Here is a 20,771-nt window from a genome sequence, read left to right on the forward strand (position 1 = left end):
TCAAAAATTAATAGTAATAGGCCAGGTGTGGTGGCTGACACCTGTAATCCCAGCACTTTGAGAGGCCGAGGGGTGTGGATCATGAGGTCAGGAGATCGAGACCAACCTGGCCAACATGGTGAAACCCTGTCTTAAAGAAAAAAAATCAAAATAATAATAATAAATAAAAATAAAAAGCAGGCCAGAAAGCAAAAGGTTAAGCGAGTAAATTTTGTTATTCGTGTGTCATTGTGGTTGTTTTGAGACAGAATCTTACTCTGTTGCCCAGGCTGGAGGGCAGCAGCATGACCATAGCTCACTGCAGCCTCAACCTCCTGGGCTCAAACGACCCTCCCACCTTGGCCTCCCGAAGTGCTGGGATTACAAGCTTGAGCCATCATGCCGGCCATTTTAACTTTTTTTTTTTTTTTGAGATGGAGTCTCGCTCTGTTGCCCAGGCGGGAGTACAGTGGCTGGATCTCGGGTCACTGCAACCTCTGCTTCCCAGGCTCAAGCAATTCTCCTGCCTCAGCCTCCTGAGTAGCTGGGATTACAGGTACCCGCCACCATGCCCAGCTAATTTTTGTACTTTTAGTAGAGATGGGGTTTCTCCATGTGGATCAGGCTGGTCTCAAACTCCTCCCCTCAGGTGATCTGCCTACCTCAGCCTCCCAAAGTGCTAGGATTAGAGGCCTGAGCCACCACGCACGCCCGGCCATTTTAACCATTTCTAAGTGTGCTATTTGGTGACATCCACATTGTTGTACAACCATCACCACCACCATCCACCTCCCAAGCTGGTTCTGTCTTGCAAGACTGAAACTCTGCTCACTGACTCCCTTCCTCCTCTCCCTGCAGCCCTGGCAACCACCATTCAACTTTTTTTTTTTTTGAGACAGAGTTTCACTCTTGTTACCCAGGCTGGAGTGCAATGGCGCGATCTCGGCTCACCGCAACCTCCGCCTCCCGGGTTCAAGCGATTCTCCTGACTCAGTGTCCCAAGTAGCTGGGACTACAGGTGCCCACCACCACACCAGGCTAATTTTTCTATTTTTAGTAGAGACAGGGTTTCGACATGTTGGCCAGGCTAGTCTTGAACTCCTGACCTTGTGATCTGCCCACCTTGGCCTCCCAAAGTGCTGGGATAACAGGCATGAGCCGCCATGCCCAGCCCAATGTCCTGCTTTCAGTTGGTGGAGGTTTTACCCCAGAAGTGGCTTTGCTGTGTCATCCACTTCTAAGATTTTTTAAGTGTTTGAATCCATTGATTGCTAAGGACCCTATGAAGTAGGGATCCCACTCACAATCCTACTCTCTCTTAGTCTTACCCACAGCGGCTTTCCACAGTCCACCCAGACACTCAAGCGTCAGGGACCCCCCAACGCAACCCAAGCTAGTCACAAACTGCAAAAGGGGGAGCTAAAGATTGCTGATATTTGGTAAATTCACATAAAAACATTTAAGAGGCTGGGTGTGGCATCTTCTGTCTATAATCCCAGCACTGTGGGAAGCAGAGGTGGGGGATCAGTTGAGGTCAGACATTGGAGGCAAGCCTGGCCGGAAGGGTGAAACCCTGTCTCTATTAAAAAAAAAAAATTAGCCGGGCCTGATGGCAGGCACCTGTAATCACAGCTGTTCCAGAGACGGAGGCAGGAGTATTGCTTGAACCTGGGAGGCGGAGGTTGCAATGAACCAAGATCTCACCATTGCATTCCAGCCTGGGCAGCAGAGCAATGCTCCTTCTCAAAGGTGGGGAAAAAAAGCATTTAATAAGCATCCTGGGCACATGCAGCTCCGTGCGTGACCTAAGGAAGATAAACGTGAGTGAAACTCGGTCCCATCCTACAAGGAGCTCTGCTTGCCAGGAGACCTAAGCACGCGGGCGGAGAGATGCAACATGAGGTAAGAAGCACCACTGTTGATAGAAGCCAATGCATGGACACAGGAAGGAGAACCTGACTCTCAAACAGAACAAAGAACCCAGGGCTGGGCGCGGTGGCTCACGCCTGTAATCCCAGCACTTTGGGAGGCTGAGGCGGGCGGATCACAAGGTCAGCAGTTCAAGACCAGCCTGACCAACATGGTGAAACCCTGTCTGTACCAAAACTACAAAAATTAGCGGGTGTGGTGACGTGTGCCTGTAGTCCCAGCTACTCAGGAGGCTGAGGCAGGAGAATCACTTGAACCTGGGAGGTGGAGGTTGCACTGAGCCGAGACCGTGCCACTGCACTCCAGCCTGGGCAACAGGGCGAGACTCCGTCTCAGAAAAAAAGAAAAAAGAACCCAGGAGTTGCACAGGTGACGCAGTCTGGCCTCCAGGAGTTGTAGGTATATGGTCTCTAGGTGTTGTCATGACAGACCACATGCTACATACCTAGAATATATGCAGTGTAGGGACGTCATTCTTTTACCCATGGGCAATTTTCTTCACTTCCCTGTTCTCAACAAAGAGAAACTTTTTTGTTTTTGAGACTCTCACCCAAGCTAAAGGGCAGCCTCCGCCTCCCAGGTTCAGGGGATTCTTCCGCCTCAGCCACCCGAGTAGCTGGGATTACCGACATGTGCCACCGTGGCTGGCTAATTTTTGTATGTTTAGTAGAAACACAGTTTCACCATGTTGGCCAGGCTGGTCTCAAACTCCTGTCCTCCAGTGATCCACCCACCCCGGACTCCCAGAGTGGTAGGACTACAGGTGTTAGCCATAGCACCTGGCCAACAAAACTGATACATTTTGTGTAACGTTTAGTTAATTTATAGAAATAATCTCTCTCTTTTTTTAAAAAAAAAAAAGATGGGGCCGGGCGCGGTGGCTCAAGCCTGTAATCCCAGCACTTTGGGAGGCCGAGGTGGGTGGATCACGAGGTCAGCAGATCGAGACCATCTTGGTCAACATGGTGAAACCCCGTCTCTACTAAAATTACAAAAAATTAGCTGAGCACGGTGGTGCGTGCCTGTAATCCCAGCTGCTCGGGAGGCTGAGGCAGGAGAATTGCCTGAATCCAGGAGGCGGAGATGGCGGTGAGCCGAGATCGCGCCATTGCACTCCAGCCTGTGTAACAAGAGCGAAACTCCATCTCAAAAAAAAAAAAAAAAAAAGATGGGTTTCACCATTATGGCCAGGCTGGTCTTGAACTCCTGACCTCAGGTGATCCACCCACCTCAGCCTCCCAAAGTGCTAGGATTACAGGCTTGAGCCACCCCACCGCACCCAGCCTTTTTTTTTTGAGACAGAGTCTTGCTCTTGTTGCCCAGGCTGGAGTGCAGTAGCACAATCTCCGCTCACTGGAACCTCCATCTCCCAAATTCAAGCAATTCTCTTGCCTCAGCCTCCTGAGAAGCTCATCTCTACAAAAAATACAAAAATAAAGACAGGGACTATGGCTCATGCCTGTAATCCCAACACTTCGAGAGGCTGAGGTAGGAGGATCACCTGAGGTCAGGAGTTCAAGACCAGTCTGGCCAACATGGTGATACTCTATCTCTGCTAAACATAAAAATTAGCCAGATGGGCTGGGTGCGGTGGCTCATCCCTGTAATCCCAGTACTTTGGGAGGCTGAGGTGGGCAGATCACCTGAGGTCGGGAGTTCAAGACCAGCCTGGCCAACATAGTGAAACCCCGTCTCTACTAAAAACACAAAAATTAGAGGCTGAGGCAGGAGAATCACTTGAACCTGGGAGGTAGAGGTTGTGGTGAGCCAAGATGGTGCCACTGTAGTCCAGCCTGGGCAACAGAGCAAGACTCTGTCTCGAAAAAAAAAAAAAAATTAGCCAGGTGTAGTGGCTCACACCTGTGGTCCCAGCTACTCAGGAGGCTGAGGGGAACTTAAAACTTTCTTAGGGCAGGAGAATCTCTTGAGCCTGAGAGATGGAGGCTGCAGTGAGCCGAGATAGCGCCACTGCATTCCAGCCTGGGCAACAGAGTGAAACTCTGCCTCAAAAACAAAAGCAAAAATTAGCCAGGTGTGGTAGTGCACACCTGTAGCCCCAGCTACTCGTAAGCTGAGGCAGGAGGTTCCCCTGGGTCTTAGGTGGTCCAGGCTGCAATGAGCCGTGATCGCACCACTGCACTCCAGCCTGGCCAACAGAGTCAGACCCTGTGAAGAAAAATGCTTATTTTCTTCCCTCCTGTCCAGCATAGTAGTGGACGTCCTAGCCAGACAGCGACCTGCCGTGACAGAGAAAGAAAAGGCTATCCAACGTGGAAAAGAGAAAGTCAAATTCTCCTTCTTTGCAGGTGACTGCTGGGGCTTCTAGAACAACCTAAAACTACCAAAAGCTCTTTGATCTGATGAATGAATTCAGGAAAGCCGGAGAATGCAAAAATAAATGTATAAGAAGTAGCAGCAGTTCAGGGCCGGGCGCGGTGGCTCACGCCTGTAATCCCAGCACTTTGGGAGGCCAAGGCGGGTGGATCACGAGGTCAAGAGATCGAGACCATCCTGGTCAACATGGTGAAACCCCGTCTCTACTAAAAATACAAAAAATTAGCTGGGCACGGTGGCCTGTGCCTGTAATCCCAGCTACTCGGGAGGCTGAGGCAGGAGAATTGCTTGAACCCAGGAGGCGGAGGTTGCGGTGAGCTGAGAGCGCGCCATTGCACTCCAGCCTGGGGAACAACAGCGAAACTCCGTCTCAAAAAAAAAAAAAAGTAAAGAAAAGAAAGAAAATAAATAGGAATGGTTGAGAAAAAAAAAAAAAAAAACCATAGGACTGGACAAAACGGGCCTGGCCTTCTGCAGGGGGAACCCAGCAAACCTGTCTGTCTGGATTCCTCCTGGCCTCCCTCAGCAGCGTTCTCTCCCGATGGGTGGAGGGCAGAAGCGTCTCAGGAATGGGGGTCGTAGGTCTACAACCGAACAGGACGGGACAGAACGTTCCTTTATGCTCAGTGTCTACTCGGAAAAGTGGAGGGAAAATTCGAGTCGTAATTTTTAGGTTTTACGGCGGGCTGTGGGGAAGAGGGAATTCTGATGTCTGCGACCCACCACAGGAAAGTCAGTTTCTAGTCTCCGTGGCCAGACTTGGGGGAGAATCAGGGCAGGAAGAAACTTCCGCCTCTAGAGGTGCTTGGGAAGCCTCGTTTTGAGGTACCAGTTTCTGAGCCCCGATATTATCAGCCTGCCACAGACTAAGCTTTAAAGGCGTCTGTCAACCTCCTGTGTATCTATGTATTTTGAGGTCCCAAATGAACAACTCACATATGGGGTCCAAGAGGAATGGGGAGTTCACTGCACGTTCTCACATGTGAGACCCTCTGTTGCTGTTGTTGAGATGGAGTCTTGCTCTGTCGCCCAGGCTGGGGTGCAGTGGCACCATCTCGGCTCACTGCAACCTCTGCCTCTCTGGTTCAAGCGATTCTCCTGCCTCAACCTCCCAAGGATCTGGAATTACAGGCACCCACCACCACTCCCGGCTAATTTTTTTTTTTTTTTTGTATTTTTACTAGCCATGAGATTTCACCATGTTGGCCAGGCTGGTCTCAAGCTTCCGACCTCAGGCGATCCACCCACCTCGGCCTCCCAAAGAGCTGGGATTACAGGAATGAGCCAGTGTGCCAGGCCCATTGTATAGGATTTCTTTCCCTCGCTCCATGTCTCCCTCCCTTCTTCCCTCCCTTGCTTCCTTCTCTCTCTCTTCCTTGTAGAAGTTCTTGCCTTCTCTTTTTCTTTTCTTTTTTTTTTTAAGACAGGGTTTCAGTCTGTTGCCCAGGCTGGAGTGCAGTGGCACGATCTCAACTCACTGCAACCTCCGCCTCCTGGAGTGAGGGGATTCTCCTGCCTCAGCCTCCCAAGTAGCTGGGACTGCCGGCATGCACCACCACACCCAGCTAATTTTTGTATTTTTAGTAGAGACAGAGTCTCACCATATTGGCCAGGCTGGTCTCGAACTCCTGGCTTTAGGCGATCGGCCCTCCTCAACCTCCCAGAGTGCTGGGATTACAGGCGTGAGCCACCGTGCCCAGCCCACGTCCCTGTTTATTGCATCTCTTCCTCCAGTCTGTTGATCAGAATGACACTGGCTTACTTTGGGTTCTCCAAAGCAGACAGGAACACAAAGTCTGGGGTTCCAGAGGTTTATTTAGAATGTGATTTTTTTTTTATTTTATGAGGCGGACTTTTGCTCTTGTTGCCCAGGCTGGAGTGCAATGGCACGGTCTTGGCTCACTACAACCTCCGCCTCCCGAATTCAAGCGATTCTCCTGCCTCAGCCTCCCGAGTAGCTGGGATTACAGGCACACACCACCATGCCCAGCTAATTTTTGTATTTTTAGTAGAGATGGGGTTTCACCGTGTTGACCAGGATGGTCTCAATCTCTTGACCTCATGATCCACCCACCTCGACTTCTCAAAGTGCTGGGATTACAGGCGTGAGTGACCACACCCGGCCTAGAATGTGATCTTAAACCAAGAGAGAGAGCCGGGCTGAGCAGTGGCTCACGCCTTTAATCCCAGCACTTTGGGAGGCTGAGGTGGGTGGATCATCTGAGATCGGGAGTTCAAGAGCAGCCTGACTAATATGGTGAAACCCCATCTTTAAAAAAATAAAATAAAATAAACCAAGAGAAAGGTAGCAGGGAGAGTAAGACAGGGAAGGACAGGGAGCCAACACCTTGTCTAAGGAGAAGATGCTTAAGTCCGTGAAGTGGGCAATGAGGGCTTGATTCCTGTTGAGGACTGCATATGCCACCTAATGTAATCCCCTGCCACAGAGATGGAAGGCGGGGTCACACTTCACTCCGCCACTGGGTGAGGGTTTCCCTGAGACATGTTGACTTCCTGCAATTGGAAGCTATTTTCTCCTTTAGACAGTCTTGCTCTGTTGCCCAGGCTGGAGTGCATTGGTGCGATCTTGGCTCACTGCTACCTCCGCCTCCTGGGTTCAAGAGATTCTCCTGGCCGGGCATGGTGGCTCACGCCTATAATCCCAGCACTTCGGGAGGCTGAGGTGGGTGGATCACGAGGTCAAGAGATCGAGACCATCCTGGTCAACAAGGTGAAACCCCACCTCTACTAAAAATACAAAAATTAGCTGGGCATGGTGGTGCGCGCCTGTAGTCCCAGCTACTCAGGAGGCTGAGGCAGGAGAATTGCCTGAACCCAGGAGGTGGAGGTTGCAGTGAGCCGAGATTGCGCCATTGCACTCCAGCCTGGGTAACAAGAGTGAAACTCCGTCTCAAAAAAAAAAAAAAAACAGAAAAGCAAATGCTCATTTCCAGGGCTGGGCGTGGTGGCTCACAACACCTGTAATCCCAGCACTTTGGGAGGCTGAGGTGGGTGGATCACCTGAGGTCAGGGGTTCAAGAGCAGCCTGACCAACATGGAGAAACCTTGTCTCTACTAAAAATACAAAATTGGCTGAGTGTGATGGCACATGACTGTAATGTCAGCTACTCAGGAGGCTGAAGCAGGAGAATCGCTTGAACCTGGGAGGTAGAGTTTGCAGTGAGCTGAGATTGTGCCACTGTACTCCAGCCTGGGCTACAGGGAGAGACTCTATCTCAAAAAGAAAAGAAAAGAAAAAAACAGAAAGAATATGCTCATTTCCATATTTTTTATTTTTTCAGAGAAGGGTTCTCACTGTGTCGCCTAGGCTGGAGTGCAGTGGCACAATCAAGGTTCACTGAAGTCTCAAACTCCTGGGGTCAAGCAATTCCCCTGCCTCAGCCTCTGGAGCTGCTGGCTAGTTGCATGCCACAGTGCCTGGGTAATTTTTATTTACTTTATATATATATATATATATATATATGTATATGTGTGTGTGTGTATATATATATATATATAGAGATATAGATATATATATATTTTTTTTATATAAAGACGGGGTTTCACCATGTTGGTCAGGCTAGTCTTGAACTCCTCACCTCAGGTGATCCGCCCGCCTTGGCCTCCAAAGTGCCTGGATTACAGGCGTGAGCCACACGCCCAGCCTAATCTTCTCTATATCGTTCCAAATTTTTTTTAGTATATGTGCTGCCAAAGTGAGCACTTTCTGAACGTTCTTAGGCATATATTTATATACTACTAGAGCTATTAAAAAACTTCAACACAACATGGGTAGCTGAGCAAACTACAATCCTCATGGTCGTGTTCCAAAGCCGTTACTAATGTTCATCTGTTTTCCACCACATCTTCCAGACTTCCTCAGGGTGGGACAGCGCTCCGTTTTTTCTAACTCACTTTCCTGCTGGGGTGACTCAGGCCTTCGTTTTTGAAAGATCTGAGTCCTGGGCCGCTCGGAAGGAAAAGGTTAACTAGCCTATAATCCATTCTTTCTCCCAACCTGATGCTGTCTCAGGAGAAATGCCTTGGTCAAACTTCTTTGTAAACAAGCTAATCAGATCTCTTGGTATTTATTAGAGGGAAAAAACAAAGCGTCTTATCTTCGAGATGCTTTCAGCAGGATATGCTTGTCCTTTCTGGATGCCTTGCAGTAAACAAGCCTGGAATTTAGGGGCTTATAAGCATGGACCACTGGAAAATGTCATTGTCAAATACTTTTTTTTTTTTTCCGAGATGGAGTCTTGCCCTGTTGCCCAGGCTGGAGTGCAATGGCGGGATCTCGGCTCACTGCAACATCCGTCTCCCATGTTTAAGCGATTCTCTTGCCTTAGCTTCTCGAGTGGCTGGAATTACAGGCACCATGCCCAGCTAATTTTTGTATTTTTAAAAATAGAGATGGGGTTTCACCATGTTGGTCAGGCTGTTTATAGAGGCAAACAGCCTCGGCCCCCACAAAGTGCTGGGATTACAGGCGTGAGCCACCACGCCCGGCCCAAATATTTAATTATCACAGAGAGAGAGAGGAGCTGGGCGCGGTGGCTCAGGCCTATAATCCTAGCATTTTGGGAAGCTGAGTCAGGAAGATCACTTGAGCCCAGGAGTGTAAGATCAGCCTAGGTAACATAGTGAGACCTCCTCTCCAAAAAAAGACAATTAAAAAACTTACAGAGAAGGGGGTCTCGTCTTTTGGCTTTGAGCCTCCCTCCCTCCCTCCCTCTCTCTGCGGGGGAGCTTCTTCCTTCTGTCTTCCCAGTCCTTTCTTACTTATTAAACTCTGTGCTCCTTAAAACAAACAAAAAATTAGAGAGATGGGGAAGAGAGGGAGGGAGGAAGAAAGGAAGGGGAAGGAAAGGTGAAGAAGAAGGAAAGATGGAAAGAAGGAAGAAAGGAAGAAGGAAGGAATTAGTTGATCAAAGTGACTAACTCCCTGTACTTGAGGACGGCCCACCATTATCGCTTCCAGGAAGATCTCAAGTCAGGGCCAAAGGTCACTGTGACATGTTAACGGAGGGCCTGAGCAGCCCTGTTGGTTATCTCAGAATTTCCCCTCGTTTGCCTGTGTCTTACAAGTGTTTGTATCCTTGGAATTGTTATTATTATTCTTTTTTGTGGGTTTTTTGGGTTGTTTTCTTTTGTTTGTTTTTTTGAGATGGAGTTTTGCTCTTGTTGCCCGGGCTGGAGTGCAGTGGCATGATCTCAGCTCCCTGTAACCCCCGCCTCCTGGGTTCAAGCAACTCTCCTGCCTCAGCCTCCTGAGAAGCTGGGATTACAGGCACCTGCCACCACACCCAGCTAATTTTTTGTATTTTTATTTCATCATATTGGTCAAGGTGGTCTCGAACTCCTGACCTCAGGTGATCCACCCGCCTCAGCCTCCCAAAGTGCTGGGATTACAGGCGTGAGACACTGCACCCGGCCTATTATTATTATTATTATTATTCTGAGACAGGGCCTCACTCTGTCACCCAGGCTGGAGTAGAGTGGCACAATCACAGCTCACTGCAGCCTCGACCTCTAGGGCTCAAGCAATCCTCCCACCTCAGCCTCCCTAGTAGCTGGGACTACAGGTGTATACCACCATACCTGGCCTGGAAGTCCTGGGCTCAAGCTATCCACCCTCCTCAGCCTCCCAAAGTGCTGGGATTACAGATGTGAGCTACTGTGCCCAGCTTCCTGGGAATTCTTAGTGTAGTTTTATGCTGAGTGTGAAAGAGTTTTGATTCTAAAGAGTCTTATAACTAGGTGCAGTGGCTCACACTTGTAATCCCAACACTTTGAGAGGTTGAAGTGGGTGGATCGCTTAAGGCCAGTTTCAGACCAGCCTGGCTAACACAGTTAGACACCATCTCCACCATTAGGAAAAAAAGAGTCCTTCATGAGTGTAATCCCAGCACTTTGGGAAGCCAAGGAAGGAAGATCACCTGAGGTCAGGAGTTTGAGACCAGCCTGGCCAACATGGTGAAACCCCATCTCTACTAAAAAAAAAAAAAAAAAAAAAAAAAAAAATCAGCCAGGCATAGTGGCACGTGCCTGTACTCAAGGCAGGAGAATTGCTTGAGCCCAGGAGGTGGAGGTTGCAGTGAGCCGAGATGGCGTCTTAGGACTCCAGCTTGGATGACAGAGTGAGATTCTGTCTCAAAAAAAGAAAAGGTCGCTGGGCGCAGTGGCTCGTGCCTGCAATCCCAGCACTTTGGGAGGTGGAGGCCAGTGGAGCACCTGAGGTTGGGAAGTCGAGACCAGCCTGACCAACATGGAGAAACCCCGTATCTACTAAAAATACAAAGTTAGCCGGTGTGGTGGCACATGCCTGTAATCCCAGCTACTTGGGGTCTGAGGCAGGAGACTCGCTTAAACATGGGAGGCGGAGGTTGTGATGAGCCAAGATCGAGCCATTGCATTCCAGCCTGGGCAACAAGAGCAAAACTCCGTCTCAAAAAAAAAAAAAAAAGAAAGAAGTCTTATTTCACCATTCCTTGGTGTTATCTCAGTTACTGTGCTTTTACTGGGCTGTGGTTGTGCGGTTTCCTGCTCAGCAGAGTCTCGGAGCGTAGGGAATGATCTGAATCCCAGACGTGAGCCTTCCTGCCCCCGCGTGCAGCAGGAACCCCACCTCCTCACAGTGCTCATGATCGATCAGCCATGCCAGCCAGCCACCTCATTTCTCTGCCCAGCGGTTAATCAGCCTGAAGTCACCAGGCAGAAAACCCTACTGTTCCTTGGTGGAAGTGTTCCCCTTCAAAAATGAAGACACCACACCAGATAAGGTTTGGGGGCAAGGAACACAATTTCTTCCAGTGGGTCGCTAGACAGGATATTGATAAAAGCAAGATATTGATAGACAGGATATTGATAACTCCCTGGTAGCTACACCTGTGTGTTCCAGCTACTAGGGTCACAGCTCCTTATACTGACTGTTGGTTCCTCATACATGTTGTATCTCAGAGGACAGCACCCCAGCCCCATGGGATGTTAACCCTGAGCTGACACTTCAGTTGAGCCCGTAAAAAGCCATTCCGGGCCAGGAATTCTCGGGAGGCTGAGGCAGGAGAATCACTTGAACCCAGGAGGTGCAGGTTGCAGTGAGCCAAGATTGTGTCATTGCACTCCAGCCTGGGCAACAAGAGCAAAACTCTGTCTCAAAAAAAAAAAAAGGGCATTCCTGGCTGGGCAAAGTGCCTCACACCTGTAATCCCACTATTTTGGGAGGCTGAGGCAGGCAGATCACCTGAGGCTAGGAGTTCAAGACCAGCCTCACCAACATGGAGAAACTCTGTCCCTACTAAAAACACAAAATTAGCAGGGTGTAATGGTGCATGCCTGTAATCCCAGCTACTCAGCAGGCTGAGGCAGGAGAATCACTTGAACCTGGGAGGTGGAGGTTGCGGTGAGCCAAGATCACACCATTGCACTCCAGCCTGGGCCGACAAGGCAGAAACTCCGTCTCAAAAAATAAATCAATTAATTAGTTAAGAAATAAAAAGCCATTCTGTTACCCCACGGTGGCAGCTGTTTCTGTATGAGGTAATAAATGCGTGCTATAAACAGCGTGTCTTATACTAACGCACTGATTGCTGTGCCATTGCTTTTTTGTTTGTTTGTTTGAGACAGGGTCTTGCTCTGTCACCCAGACTACGGTACAGTGGCACGATCTCCTAGCAGGCGTGAGCCACCAGGCCCAGTCATTTCCTAACATCCTCATAATGCCAGCACTTTGGGAAGTCAAGGCAGGCAGATGTGGTCAGGAGTTCAAGACCAGACTGGCAAACATGGTGAAACCCCATCTCTACTAAAAATACAAAAAAAAGGCTGACGCCCTTTTTGGCCTCAGCCCACCTGCAGTCAGGTGAGTAATAAAAACAAGTAAGGCCGGGCGCGGTGGCTCAAGCCTGTAATCCCAGCACTTTGGGAGGCCGAGGTAGGTGGATCACAAGGTCAAGAGATCGAGACCATCCTGGTCAACATGGTGAAACCCCGTCTCTACTAAAAATACAAAAAATTAGCTGGGCATGGTGGCGCGTGCCTGTAATCCCAGCTACTCAGGAGGCTGAGGCAGGAGAATTGCCTGAACCCAGGAGGCGGAGGTTGCGGTGAGCCGAGATCGCGCCATTGCACTCCAGCCTGGGTAAAAAGAGCGAAACTCCGTCTCAAAAAATACACACACACACACACACACACACACACACACACACGGCACACACACACACACAGTCATTCCCCTTAAAGTGCAACAGCATATCAAGGTCTCATCTTGGGCTTTTTTTTTTTTTTTTTCTTTTTTGAGACAGGTTCTTGCTCTGTCGCCCAGGCTGGAGTGCAGTGGCACCGCCATAGCTCAATCTTCTGGACTCAAGTGATCCTCCTGCCTCAGCCTCCTGAGTACCCAGGACTGTAGGTGCGTGCCTCCCTGCCTGGCTAATTTTTTACATTTTTTTTTTTTTTTGGCAGAGTTTCGCTCTTGTTACCCAGGCTGGAGTGCAATGGCGTGATCTCGGCTCACCGTAACCTCCGCCTCCTGGGTTCAAGCAATTCTCCTGCCTCAGCCTCCCGAGTAGCTAGGATTACAGGCACGCGCCACCGTGCCCAGCTAATTTTTTGTATTTTTAGTAGAGACGGGGTTTCACCATGTTGACCAGGATGGTCTCGATCTCTTGACCTCGTGATCCACCTGCCTCAGCCTCCCAAAGTGCTGGGATTACAGGCGTGAGCCACCGTGCCTGGCCAATTTTTTACATTTTTTTGTAGAGACAGGGTTTGGCTTTTATGCCCAGACTCATCTCAAACTCCTGGCCTCCAGCGATCCTCCTGCCTCAGCCTCTCACTAGTACTCTTATCGTAAGCAGGAGCCAGCATGCCTGGCCCTGATGGTGGCCAGAAACTTCCAGGCTGAAGTACTGAGATCAGCTTTTGTCAGAGACAGCTCATCCTGTTAGGCACATCCCCAGTCCCTTCTCCTGCTACCGTGTCTCTGTTCACGGGTGCATTACACAAGCAGGGGTCTGAGGACAGACCTCAGGATGCTCACCGCACAAGGTGCCCTCTCTTCCTGCTTGCTCAGGACCTTCTCTATGGTGAGCCCTCTCTGGAGAGCATTAGCACTCTCTGGAGACACAGAGACTGCATGCCTCTGCCTCTTTTCATAAGTCCCACCCTCTCTTTTTATTTTTTTGAGATGGAGTCTCACTCAGTTGCCCAGGCTGGAGTGTAATGGTGTGATCTTGGCTCACTGCAACCTCTGCCTCCTGGGTTCAAGCGATTCTCCTGCCTCAGCCTCCTGAGTAGCTGGAATTACAGGTGTCTGCCACCATGTCCAGCTAATTTTTATATTTTTACTAGAACAGGGTTTCACCGTGTTGGCCAGGCTGGTCTCGAACTCGTGACTTCAGGTGATCCTCTGGCCTGGACCTCCCAGCAAGCTGGGATTATGTGAGCCATCACACCCAGCTCTTTTTTTTTTTTTTGAGAGGGCATCTCACTCTGTCACCCAGGCTGGAGGGCAACGGTGTGATCTTGGCTCACTGTAACCTTCACCTTCCAGGTTCAAGCAATTCTCCTGCCTCAGCCTCTCAAGTAGCTGGAACTACAAGCACACACCACCACACCTGGCTAATTTTTGTATTGTTAGTAGAGATGGGATTTCACCATGTTGACCAGGCTGGTCTTGAACTCCTGACCTCAGGTGATTTGCCCACCTTGGCCTCCAATAGTGCTGAGATTACAAGCGTGAGCCAACACACCTGGCCCCCTTCTTTTGTTTTGAGTCAGGGTGTCACTCTGTCACCCAGGCTGGAGTGCAGTGGCATAATTGCAACATCCGCCTCCAAGGGTCAAGTGACCCTCCCACCTCAGCCTCCTGAGTAGCTGGAACTACAGGCACGTGCCACCACACTGGCTAAGTTTTTGTATTTTTGGTAGAGATGAGATTTTACCATGTTGCCCAGGCTGGTTGCAAACCCCTGAGCTCAGAGGATTCACCAGCATCGGCCCCCCAACATGCTGAGATTACAGGCATGAGTCACCGTGCCTGGCCCCCAGCTAATTTTTGTATTTTTAGTAGAGATGAGTTTTCACCATGTTGGCTAGGCTGGTCTCAAACGCCTCACCTCAGGTGATCTGCCTGCCTCTGCTTCCAACAGTGCTGGGATTACCGGCATAAACCAACACACCCCGCCATGACACTCCCATCTCTACCAAAAAAACCTTTTTAATTAGTTGTGCATGGTGGCAGGCACCCGTAGTCCCAGCTTACCTACTTAGGAGGCCTATTGCTTGCACCCAGGAAGTGAAGGGTGAAGCGAGCTGAGATCACACCACTGCACTCCAGCCTGGGAGACAGAGGGAGACTATCTTCAGAAGAAAAAAGATTAGATGCTATGCTCAGGCACAGATCATATTAATCCCAGTGTTATTTTGGGAGTGGTGACCAGACTCCTTCCCAGGACTGGTCTTCCGGGTTGGCAGTGAGTGGTTAGTCAAAGCATGAGGCTCTCACGCGCTGTCTCAAGTACTCTCTGTTCCACATCTTTTGACTCTGTTGCCCAGGCTGGAGTGCAGTGGCCTCATCTCAGCTCACCGCAACTTCTACCACCTGGGCTCAAGCAATTCTGGTGCCTCAACCTCTTGAGTAGCTGTGATTACAAGTGCCTGCCACTATGCCCAGCTAATTTTTTTTTTTTGTAGTTTTAGTAGTGTTGGGATTTCACTGTGTCGCCCAAGCTGGCCTTGAACTCCTGTCCTCAGGTGATCTGCCAGCCCCAACCTCCCAAAGTGCTGGGATTGACTGCTCCTGGCCCCATCGTTGCACATCTTGATTTCTCAGCCTCCAAGGTGACTCCTTAGGACACCAACTTAATCCCACTAAAGATGACCACCGAGCCAGCGGTTTCCAGCCCCAGCCCTACTTCCGCAGTAGAAGGATTATGTACAAATCCTCAAACTTGGGCTCCACCCGAAGAGATTCAAGCAGATGACCCTGGAGTGCAGCTGCAGGCATTCTGTTATAATCCTGGGAATGGTAATATACAGCTGTGGTTGCAAACCACCCCTAAGACTTGCAGACTTTATTCGTTCAAGTGTCCTTTCCCTCCTTAAAAGCAGGCTTATCCTTGTGTGCTGTTTCAGACTCCCATGAGCATTACTGAGAGCATTTAGTTAATGTACTGAGGCCTCTCACAAGAGGAAGGAAGAGGAAGAACTCCTGGGGAAGGACTTGAAAGGCAAACATGTTTTCTATTTTTTTTCTTTTCTAAGATGGAGTTTCGCTCTTGTTGCCTAGGCTGGAGTGCAATGGCACAATCTAGGCTCACTGCAACCTCTGCCTCCCCAGTTCAAGCAATTCTTCTGCCTCAGCCTCCCAAGTAGCTGGGATCACAGGCACCTACTACCACCATGCCTGGCTAATTTTTGTAGTTTTAAAGTAGAGACGATGCTTTGCCATGTTGGCCAGGCTGGTCTTGAACTCCTGACCTCAGGTGATTCACCCACTTTAGCCTCCCAAAGTGCTGGGATTACAGGTGTGAGCCACTGGGCCTGGCCAAGATGTTTTCCTTAACACAAAAAGGGTTTGGCCAGCCACGGTGGCTCACGCCTGGAGTCCTCTAGCACTTTGGAAGGCCAATGCAGTGGGGGGGAGTCACTTGGTATCAGGAGTTCGAGACCAGCATGGCCAACATGGCGAATACAAAAATTAGCTGGGCATGGTGGCACATGCTTGTAATTCCACATGCTCAGGAGGCTGAGGCAGGAGAATCCCTTGAGTCCAGGAGGCAGAGGTTACAGTGGGCTGAGATCGAGCCACTGCACTCCGGCCTGGGCAACAGAGTAAGACTCTATCTCAAAAAAAAAAAAAAAAATCTACAGCACTTGGGCTGTGCTGATGTCAACATACAGTAGCTGGCCCTAACCTAGGACAAGGGGCGAAAATGTACCCAAAGATGCAAATAAGCAAGCTTGTTGGGCGCAGTGGCTTGTGCCTGTAATCCCAGGGATTCAGGAAGCCGAGGAAGAAGGGTTACTTGATTCCTGCAGGTTGAGACCAGCTTGGGCAACAGAGTGAGTCCCTGTCTCTGAAACAAAAAAACAAAATAAAATGCCACTGTACTCTACCTGGTCAACAAAGAAAGCCCATGTTTCAAAAAGAACGAATATAAAAAGAAGCCGGGTGTGGTGGCTCACTCCTGTAATCCCAGCACTTTGGGAGGCCGAGGCGAGCAGATCACCTGAAGTCAGGAGTTCAAGACCAGCCTGACCAATATGGTGAAACCCTGTCTCTATTAAAATAAAAATGAATAAATAAAAAGCAGCCTGTGGGTTTAGCACCTGTGGACGAATGGTAGCAGCATGAGAAAAAGCAGGTCTTTGTACCTCTGATAACTGAACTTTGACACTGCTTAGTGTTTCTTTCCAGTTGCTGTGATACGCGAATAACATATAATTAACCATTTCAAAACAAGCGGTTCAGTGGCATTTAGTACATTCACAACGTTGTGCAACCACCACCTCTATGTAGTTCCAACACATTTTTTCTTTTTCTTTTTTTTTTTTTTTTGAGACGGCGTTTCGCTGTTGTTACCCAGGCTGGAGTGCAATGGCGCGATCTCGGCTCACCGCAACCTCCGCCTCCTGGGTTCAGGCAATTCTCCTGCCTCAGCCTCCTGAGTAGCTGGGACTACAGGCACGCACCACCATGCCCAGCTAATTTTCTGTATTTTTAGTAGAGATGGGGTTTCACTATGTTGACCAGGATGGTCTCGATCTCTTGACCCCATGATCCACCCGCCTCAGCCTCCCGAAGTGCTGGGATTACAGGCGTGAGCCACCACGCCCGGCTTTTTTTTTTGACATGGAGTTTCACTCTTGTTGCCCAGGCAGGAGTGCAGTGAGGTGATCTTGGCTCACGCCAACCTCTGCCTCCCAGGTTCAAGCACTTCTCCTGTCTCAGCCTCCCGAGTGGCTGGGATTACAAGTGTGAGCCACTGTGCCCAGCCCTAACTTTGTATTTTTAGTAGATACCAGGTTTCACCACGTTGGCCAGGCTGATCTCAAACTCCTGATCTCAGGTGATCCACCCGCCTTGGCCTCCCAAAGTCCTGGGATTACAGGTATGAGCCACCATGCCCAGCCCCAAAATATTTTTATAACTCCAAAATAAAATCCCATAAGCTGTTATTCCCTACTCTCTCCTGATCCCAGCCTGTCCATCCACAAATGAATGGATTAAATAAATATTGTTTATCCATGCAGTGGAATATAATTCAGCTGTAAAAAGGGGCCAGCCACAGTGGCTCACATCAGTAATCCCAGCACTTTGGGAGGCTGAGGCAGGCGGATCACTTGAGGCCAAGAGTTTGAGACCAGCCTGGCCAACATGGTGAAACCCCATCTCTACCACAAATACAAAAATTAGCCGGGTGTGTTGGCACAGCTGTGTAATCCCAGCTACTTGGGAGACTGAGGCACTAGAATCACTTGCATCTGGGAGGCGGAGGCTGCAGTGAGCTGAGATCTTGTTGCTGCACTCCAGCCTGGGCAACAGCCTGTCTCAAAAAATAAAGGGAAATGAGGTACTGACACATTCTACCATGAGGAGGAACCTTGAAAACAACATGCTCAGTAAAAGAAGCCAGCACACAAAAGGCACATATTGTATAATTCCGATTTATTTTATTTTTTGAAAAGCTGGTCTCCTGGGCTCAAGTGATCCTCCCTTCTTCCTCTCCCAAAGTGCTGGGATCACGGGCGTGAGCCACTGCCTCTGGTGACGATTTCTGCATCTAGCCTATGATTCCTTTTCTAAAAAAATATCTGGAAAACAGGAATCCAGAGAAACAGATGGTAGAGAACTGAGTCTTTTTACATTGATCTCTGACACTATCACAAGATGAAATGCGCCTTTTATTTTTCTTTTTTGACACGGAGTTTCCCTCTTGTTACCCAGGCTGGAGTGCAATGGCGCGATCTCGGCTCACCGCAACCTCCACCTTATGGGTTCAAGCAATTCTCCTGCCTCAGCCTCCCGAGTAGCTGGGACTACAGGCACGCGCCACCATGCCCAGCTAATTTTTTGTATTTTTAGTAGAGACGGGGTTTCACCATGTTGACCGGAATGGTCTCTGTCTCTTGACCTCGTGATCCACCCACATTGGCCCCCCAAGGTGCTGGGATTATAGGCGTGAGCCACCGCGCCCGGCTGAAATGTGCCTTAAAATTGTTGCTTGCTGTGTCTTCTTCACCTCTAAAGATGTGCTGTTCATCGCTGGCAGCTATTTGTGGTACAGATTAATGGTGTACCCAAGGAAATGGTGTTTTGTGGTGCGATTATTATTGTTACTGTTTATTATTTTACTGTTTTGACATGGAAGGACTATTATTACTGTTTTTGAGATGGAGTCTCGCTCTGTTGCCCAGGCTGGAGTGCAGTAGCGCCATCTCGGCTCACTGCAACCTCTGTCTCCCGGGTTCCAGCAATTCTCTGCCTCAGCCTCCCAAAGTGTTGAGATTACAGGTGTGAGCCACTGTGCCCAGCTAATTTTTTCGTATTTTTAGTAGAGATGGGGTTTCAGCATCTTGGCCAGGCTGGTTTTGAACTCCTAACCTTGTGACCCACCCACCTCAGCCTCCCAAAGTGCTGGGATTACAGGCGTGAGCCACCGCCCCTGGCATATTATTATTTTAGGCCAGTCAAGCAAAGCAGCGGGAGAGGAGAAGGAACAAAGACATTTGTATGGTTGGCTGGGAGCGGTGGCTCACGCCTGTAATCCCAGCACTTTGGGAGTCCAAGGAGGACGGATCACTTGAGGTCAGGAGTTTGAGACCAGCCTGGCCAACATGGAGAAACCCCATCTCTATTAAAAATACAAAAATTAGGCTGGGTGCGGTGGCTCAAGCCTGTAATCCCAGCACTTTGGGAGGCCAAGGCGGGTGGATCACGAGGTCAAGAGATCCAGACCATTCTGGTCAACATAGTGAAACCTCGTCTCTACTAAAAATACAAAAATTAGCTGGGCATGGTGGCGCGTGCCTGTAGTCCCAGCTACTCAGGAGGCTGAGGCAAGAGAATTGCCTGAACCCAGGAGACAGAGGTTGCGGTGAGCCGAGATCGCGCCATTGCACTCCAGCCTGGGTAACAAGAGCGAAACTCCATCTAAAAAAAAAAAAAAAAAAATTAGCTGGGCTTGGTGGCAGGCGCCTGTAATCCCAGCTACTTGGGAGGCTGAGGCAGGAGAATCACTTGAACCCCGTAGGCAGAGGGTGCAGTGAGCCAAGATCATACCATTGCACTCCAGCCTGGGTGACAGAGCAAGACTCCATCCCCCCCCGAAAAAAAACCTTTCTTGCTGATGAATAGTGGCATCAGCTTGTGCACAGCCACTACCCTCCAGCCTGAGCAACACATGAAGATCCTGTCTCTCCACCATCCCAGCATTTTGGGAGGCTGAGACGGGAGGATGGTTGAGCCTAGGATTTTGAGACTAGCTTAGCCAACATGGCAAAATCCGATCTCTACAAAAAGTCCCAGCTACTCAGGAGGCTGAGGTGTGAGGGTCACTTAAGCCCAGGAGGTTAAGGCTGCACTGAGCTATGATTTTGACCTGCACTCCAGCCTGGGAGCTAAGGTAGGAGGATCACTTGAGCCTGGGAGGTCAAGGCTGCAGGCAGCCATGTTGTTTGAGAGATAGCAACACCCTGTTTCAAAAAAAAAAGTAGTTAGAAGTTCATTTATGCAAAGGCTAACTACTAACACAAGGAAGGGATGTGTAGGAGTGAGGCTCAAACGGATGAAAGGCAAGAAAAGCTGCGCCTTCCGTGAACCTGAACTCAAAATGTCCTTGTCATAAGAGGCAGGCATGGTGCGAGCCTGGGCATCTGATAGGGGTTGCAGCTTTCTTTTCTTTTTTTTTTTTTTAATTGTTGTTTGTTTGTCTGTCTGTTTTTGGTTTTTGACATGGAATCTCACTCACCCCAGGCTGGAGTGCAGTGGTGTGATCTCGGCTCACCGCAACCTCCGCCTCCCAGGGTCAAGTGATTCTCCAGCCTCAGTCTCCCAAGTAGCTGGGATTACAGGCGCCCACCACACCCGGCTAATTTTTGTATTTTTCAGTAGAGATGGGGTTTCGTCATGTTTGCCAGGCTGGTCTCAAACTGCCCCAGTCTCCCAAAGTGCTGGGATTACAAGTATGAGCCACCTGTAATCCCATCTACTCAGGAGGCAGAGGCAGGAGAATTGCTTAAACCCGAGAGGCGGGCGTTGCAGTGAGCCGAGATCATGCCACTGCACTCCAGCCTGGGCTACAGATGGAGACCCCATCTCAAAATAAATAAATAAATAGAGGGATGATTTCCGAGTGAATTAACTACATCAGAATATGCAGAGCAACCATACATCAGCCACTCAAGGATATGCAGGTTCTCTGAAAGCCGCTTAAGTGTTTAAACCTGGGCTTTATTAGTGACAATCACATTCCCAGTCCCCATTATGGAGCCTGGTCACCTGGGAGCTTGCTAGGTATGGAAAT

This window comes from Callithrix jacchus, chromosome 22 (genome assembly GCF_049354715.1).
Source record: "Callithrix jacchus isolate 240 chromosome 22, calJac240_pri, whole genome shotgun sequence".
NCBI lineage: Eukaryota > Metazoa > Chordata > Mammalia > Primates > Cebidae > Callithrix > Callithrix jacchus.